Source organism: Tasmannia lanceolata, unplaced genomic scaffold (assembly GCF_043159265.1).
Source record: "Tasmannia lanceolata isolate RefF3 unplaced genomic scaffold, GAP_Taslan_0.1 ptg000015l, whole genome shotgun sequence".
NCBI lineage: Eukaryota > Viridiplantae > Streptophyta > Magnoliopsida > Canellales > Winteraceae > Tasmannia > Tasmannia lanceolata.
In genome coordinates, this window is record NW_027518692.1 from 54,166,799 (window position 1) to 54,174,401 (window position 7,603).

Below are 7,603 nucleotides of genomic sequence, written 5' to 3' on the forward strand. Positions count from 1 at the left end.
GAAATGAAAAAGAGAAAAGAAAAAAAAAGAAAAGAAATAATAAGAAGGGAAAGCTAAGGTTGTGTAGGGAAAGTTGGTGTCGTCTCGGTGAAACCTGGGGTAGTCTTGATTATATTTGGGATCGTGTGGGTTAAACTTTGGGTTGTCTTGGAAAACTTGGGTCGTCTCGTAAAACTTGAGTCATTCCCAAGTTTAAGCAAGATGACCCCATGTTTTCCTGGACGACCCAAGTATCAGCGAGGGGACCCCAAGTGTTCCTAGATGACCCCAAGTTTCAACAAGGCAACTCCAAGTTTCAACGAGACGACCCCAAGTTTCCAGCGTCGATTCTTCTATTTCCTTCTTCTTGTTCATCTTTTCTTCATCTTCCCCTTCCTCTTCTTACTCGTCTTTTACTTCTTCTTCGCCCTTTCCTCTTCATCTTCCTCTTCCTCCTCTTTCAAGTTACAACGATGGTCATCTGCGGTGGTGGAGAGGAAAAAACATGAAAAAAAATAGCTAAGAATATGGCATTTTTCTATGCTTGTATGTGCACTTGAGGGCAAAAAAGGCTTTTGAACTATACGGTGACATACCATTGGGCACTAGCCACATACTAGGGGTGGACATGGTTCCGGTTCGAACCGAGGAACCGAACCAAACCGAACCGGCACATATGGTTCGGTTCGGTTCGGTTCCATTTCTATATGGTTCGGTTCCGGTTCCGAAATCCGGGAACCGATGCAAATTCGGTTCGGTTCTGGGTTTGGGATTTCGGAACTGAGAACCGACCCTCACCTTAAGTTCCATACCTCCTCATTTGATAAAATCACCCCACGCCCATTTTAATTCACCCCCTTAAAAGTTTTAATTCATGCAGGGGATGGAAATATCATTTCCACGAGATTTTATAGGGTGTGGGGTGTGGCCCTAAAATCTAGTATTTTCAAAAAAGTAATGTACGGCCCACTTCATAGGAATATCCAAACCGTTCATTTGTTGGGACACAACATAAATTGGTTGTGCCCCGGAAATCATCTTCAAGTGAGATTCCATTGATTGACAGTTAGGATCTTCAAATTACCAAGTGTAATTGGAACCGAACCGAGTGTAATTCATGTTGAACAGAATAACTAAGTGTTGGGTTCGGTCCCATGTTGAACAGAATAACCAAGTGTAATTCATTATTCATATATAAACACTAAACAGGGGTTACAGGTAGGGCTGCACATTTAACCGCCTAAACCGATAAACCGAACCGAACCGGGCCTTTCGGTTTGGTTCGGTTCGGTTTTTAGTGGCATTGGTTCGGTCACGGTTTCGGTTTTCCATAAACCGTTTGGATCGGTTCGATCACGGTCTAGGAAAAATTTTAACCGGAAAAACCGAACCGAACCGATGGACCAATGGTATTTTTGCCATTTTTTTATTTTTTGTTATAAATCATATATATATATATATATATATATATATATATATATATATATATATATCAATTTTCTTTACTTGGCACACCCAAATCTAATGTATTTAACTGGAAAGAGAAGAGACCGACCAAAATGGGTGGTTCCAAGTAAATAAATGGGCGGAAATATAACACCAAAGACCAAAAGAATAAAAGTAGCAGCAATCCAACTCAAGGAAATCGGATAAACCGTGAACCGAACCGAACCGATCCGGTCAAGATCGGTTTGGTTCGGTTCGGTTTGACCCCCAAACGGTTCGGTTACGGTTTGGAAATTTTCCAAACGGATGGCATCCGTTCGGTTCAAGAAATCCCCCAAAACCGAACCGGACCGAACCATGTGCAGCCCTAGTTACAGGGCCATTGGTGAAGGTTGGGTAAACCCAGAACCGAACCGAACCGAACCGATTATATATGGTTCTGGTTCGGTTCGGTTCCATACATATATGGTTCGGTTCTGGTTCCAATTTCAGGGAACCGATTATATATGGTTCGGTTCTGGGTTTAGCCCAAAACCGAACCGAACCGAACCATGTCCACCCCTACTACATACCATTGGGAACAAGCGCCATACCATTGGGAACTGAACTTCAACCACAAACCACAGATAATTTCAGAAATAAAGCACAATTTTTTAAGAAATTTCCTTAAAATAAAAAAGTAAAAAGATATGGAGAAAGGAGAATGCCGACGGTATATTATTTATTTTTGTACGGTCTTTGCCCCTTGGATTGCCTATGGAGATGATTTTTGGCAAGGGCCATTTATGCTGGAGCCCAACTAGATAGGGACGACACCTTTGGATTGCCTATTGACATGATTTTTGACGGAAGGGTCATATATGTTAGGACGACACCTTTGGATTGCCTATGGACATGATTTTTTATGGAAGAGTCATGTATGTTGGGGCCCAAGTATAGGGACGACACCTTTGGATTGCCTGTCGACATGACTTTTGGCGGAAGCTTGAATGCTATTACAAGAGGATCATTGTTTGTTTATATAGAGCACTTACATGATAAACATAGAATCAAATCAAGATAGTTATGGATGGTAAGAATCCTAATCAAATCTACTTTCTAATCTCTCTTGTTGGCCTCTTCTATCCATTGCCTAATTTATCTAGTTGCTTCATTTAGCCAACTTACCCAATCTACCTACAAGATGATCCAACGGTGAGATCTTATCCCAATCCAACCATTGGATCCCACATATTCTAACATGCCCCCTCAAACGTATATGGATTGAAAATCGATATACGTTTGACAACAATAAAAAAAAGTTCTCCAATACAATAGAATTCCCCAAATTACAAATGTAATCAAAAGCAACCGATTTGATGCACACTTGCAAAAGTCGATGACGAAGATCCTTTGATGAAGACTGATGTTGCTGGCAATGATCATTGATGATGATTGCTGAAGAAGATGTTGTTAGAATATGTGAGATCCCAATGGTTGTATTGGGTTGAGATTCACCATTGGATCATCTTGGTGGTAGATTAGGCATGTTGGTTAAATGCGGTAATGATGATTGATGAGGCAATTAGATCAAATTAGTAAGTAGGCTAGATGGGGCAGGCTAAATAAATTAGGGTATTAGATTTGATTTGATTTGGTGGCAAATTGAAGTAGGTAGGTTTGTTAGGAAGGTAGATTAGATTGAGATTATATTTTTCCATGTTTATCCTTTTGAGTGTTCTATTTAAACATTCATTAATTCATTGTAAATTATCCAAGAATTAATGAAATTCTCAAATTTATCAGGATTGCCTATGGAGATGATTTTTGGCGCAAGGGCCATTTATGTTGAGGCCCAAGCCCAACAACATGGTGGTTCAGGCCTCTGAATGACTAATTTGTGAAGGTTTAAAGACATCCATTTTACCTCCACAAATCGTAGGGTTAGAATGATCCTATGGATCTGATTTTTTGTAGACACCCTATCTATGTGAGGGCCTTTAAAATGGATGGCTTGGATCACCCAAACAATGTGGGCCCCCACTGTATTTTAAGCTACTGTGTAGAGAACTCTCTACACATGTGTAGGAACCGTTTTCTCATATATATAAAGTGGAATCCTCTAAGCTGTGGTGCTACCACGTGGCAGCCCCTCCTCTATCCAGCAATTTTAAAAGACCTCTTTATTAGGTTTTGGCAAATCTTCTATTATATGGAAGAAAGCTATTAAACCTCTTATTATATCTCTCTCTCCTAACTCTCTCTTAAGGCGATTAAATCTCCTATAATATCTCTTCCTCTGTCAAGTTTGGTGGCAACCCCTATTTATGACCCCGTTTTTACTTATCATATCTATATATAACTAATGGGACTTGCATGAATCAGCCCTTGAAGGTCGAAGAAAACATTTGACGAATTAAACCGGTCATTGATTACTGAGAAAACCGAGACAGACCCACCCATATGACATCAGCATTGCCTGACCCCATCATCTGAAATGAAATATTCCGATTGAATATTCCCAGGCATTTGATTAGAAAATGGTTTAGGAAAAAAGCAATTAAAATTGAGTTTATTTAAACCCAACTGGAGGGAGTAACCTGTGTGAGTTGTACAAGTACTCTTGTTCAAAATTTCAGCAAGACCGAAAACAATTTTGGTTTAGGCTATTTATAAGGGATGGGAATGCGTAGTGAGTGCAGGGGGAGTGAAAATATCACCTTTTATTCTTCTGCTTCTTCTTCCTTGAAAAAAGCACTAAAAATCATGCAACAAGAAAAACAAAAAGAGATTGATTCAGCCCTTGATGTTTTTTGACTGGTTGAGATTAAACTCAACACTTCAACAAATCTTGACAACTTTGTTGTGTTTGCCAAAAGTGTTCGATAACTTGGAACTTTTTTCTTTAAGAAATTTGCAAATTATTTTGGGATTCTCCCAACAAGTCATTCTAATGGAACTTCTGTCCTTGAGTATTGAACAGATTGAAGGCCGATTAAAATTCCATGTGTACATATTGAAGGGTGTTCAATATATTATGAAAAAGAGAAAAGAGCTTCTACTCTATGGAGTAGGTAAGTTACCTACTCCGTCGGTTCCCAAATACAGTGAGCGCACACATTTTTTAGGTGTTGCAAACCATTCATTTGATGAGACCTGACATAGGTAGGGAGGTGTGACCAATAAATCATCCCAACTCTTCGATTTGTGGAGGTTAAAATGGACGGGTATAGACCTATACAAATCTGTCCATTTTTAACCTCGACAAATCGAAGTGTTAGGATGACCCTGTGGAGCTGATTTTTTGGGCTCACCCTATCAATGTCAGGGCCTATCAATTGAATGGTTTGAATCATTCAGAAAATGTTAGCCACCTTTATTTTAGGCCGACGGAGTAGATATGTTATTTACTCTATAGAGCATAAACTCTTTCCTTAATGAAAAACATGCATATTCATATAAAAGTTATTATTAACTTCATCTCTCTTCCTAGCAAGTCGCATGTCTTTTTACGGTTGGTTGTGCACGCGGTTGTATGCATCCATACGGATTAGTCCCGCTCTTAAATGTGGTGGGGATACCCTATGTCATGAAGAAAAATCAAAATATGGCGTTTTTTTTTAATAATCTATGTACCTTCTTTTTACTTCAAGAGAGGAAAGAAAACAAGGAAAGGCCAGTTAGGTTCAGGACACGAAAAGGTAGGGCCAAGGAAAGTAAAAGGTAGGGCCAAAGAAAGTGGGAATGGCATGTTTTGCAATCTTTTTCTCTCGATGGTCACTTTTGGTCTATGGGACAAAGGCAGTTGTTCTTTATAACAACATGCCCTGCTTTTCTGGGAAATTTTCACATAAAAAAAAAAGAAAAGAAACCCAATGTAGTGTGTCACGCTTTTTCCGTGATGAATGAACCGAGTCCTTGTACTTGCCCATAACATTATCAGATATAATAAAAAGCCCATAAAAAGTAAAGTGATTTTCTAGTGGAATGCTTTAGTAGGACCTGACTCTAGTGGAATGCTTTAGTAGGACCTGACCTCATTGTGATACAATGAGGCACGCCCGTTGTGTAGCATATTGGACTCATCTTCGATTGGTCTGAATCGTCCATTTGATATGCATTACTTTTGATTTCACACGGCCTGAAGACTAGGGTGTAGCTTTGGTCCAAATTGTACCCCTGCTATAAACCATGATAGTCATCGAATCCTAGCATCTACTAATGGGTATCTTTTATAGTTAATTGCGAACCTTTTTGTATATGTGATATCACCTATATATGTTGTCGTGCATATTTAACAACAAAAGATACACATCATTGAATGTTAGGATTGGACTTTTTGGTGAATTTTAGATATGTAGCAAGAGATTCAAAGCCAGGCTTACAGGTGTCAATAGATTCGCTTCGGATCGGATCCACCTATGTCTTGGCCATGATCCCTTGGGATCCCTTGTCAGTCGGATCCGAATTGCTTTTCGATCCTACATTTTAAGTCTATTCTGATCCATTTCAAATCGAACAGCCCATCGGAGTGTCCTAAGTTGTACGTCTGTTGTACACAGTCAGGGCCTAGGGTTAGGGACAGAAGATTGAAGAAACTCGAGGAAAATCGTCGTCGATGAAAGGTACTTTTGTACATCAGTACCCTCCGTTTGCATACGTCCACTGGATTTTGTGGATGCACTTGGGTTATGATCCGGTATAATTTCGGAACATATGATATAGATCCAATGGAAACAGTTAGGATACAGAGCCTGTGCCCAAATCCTGTCTATTAAGGTTTTGATCTTTTGAGTCCATCAGACCCAGAAACCCTCTGGGTCGATCCATACCCTAGAGTTAATACGTCAAAATCAATCAAATGCGAGACCCACTATACTATAGTGACTACAATCGTTATTTTAAAGTGAAGTCGCCCCAAGCGTTGGTTGTTCTCTATGTTAACAAAGTCTTATTATCCATAGCTCTTTATCCCTCTTTAATATCATCTTACTCGGGGAAGGTTAGAAACAAACAACAGAATGATAGAGAAGAATTGGCCGTTCTTCTCTGTCTATTACGTTGAGAGAGTATATTTGCATTTTTAAAAGTCTAGTTGTGTAGATATTTGATTGGTACCAGACCAAGTAAACTTGCTAGAGATTTATATATCACTACGGTCATCTTTCTTGTTTCATCATCTCTTCTTTGACTTGGCTAAATTGAACGAGTCCAGAGTAAACTAACTTCACCTATACGAAGTAGCTGAAATGACTGATGGATTGTAGTTTTCAAACTATTTAACTGCCGCTTACGAGCCAAAAGACAATTTTGCGTTTTAACAGGTTAATTTTCACTTTTCATAGTAAGCGTTCTGTTCTTCCGCAGTCGCCTTCTTGTCACTGCACCATTCGATGATCATCATAATCATATATTGGACTGTATAACGCCCCTCCTAGGTTAATAGATTTCAAACTACCAGCCATCGTAGATTCATAAAACTTTTGTAATTACTTAGTAAAATGCCCTTAAGCTAATCAAACTTGATTAATTGGCAACTAAACTAACTTACAACAAACTAATTTACAAACTATCTCTTCTATTCTGATTATGACAGACTGAGCTATAATGAGCACCAAAGTTAATAACATAAACAATGTTTGTCTATGAGAAACATAAATATGGAGGGCGCTCGTCATATCCAGTCACGTTACCAAGTGGAAGAATTAGAAGGAATAATGAAATAGGAAGTTGAGCTATCTATTCTTAGGAATAGGCCAATCATATGCATATCTCTAGATGATGTACAACTGCAAAGAAATCTTATAAAAAAAAATACAAATATTCTCAGTCAGAAAGTGATGCCAAAAACTCTCTCTCTCTCTCTCTCTCTCTCTCTCTCTCCACTGCCCTATAAGGGGGTTGATTTAAGATATATGCCGGAGAGAAATGAATAAGGAATTCGCCTCTTAGTAGGGGTGTAAGGCTCGGGCTCGGCTCGGGCTCGTTAAGCTCACAAGTGAGGCTCGGGCTCGAACCAGGCTTGGGCTCGGTCAGGCTCAGTCAGGCTCGCGAGCCTTACCGAGCTCGGGTTATATTATGTTCACACCCCTCATCTTCCTTGGACAGCCCTACTAGTGTAATTTGACTACTTTTTTTACACTATGGGGGTGGTCCTAGTAACAAATGGGGTTCCAAAAATGAAGTGACATATTTTGCC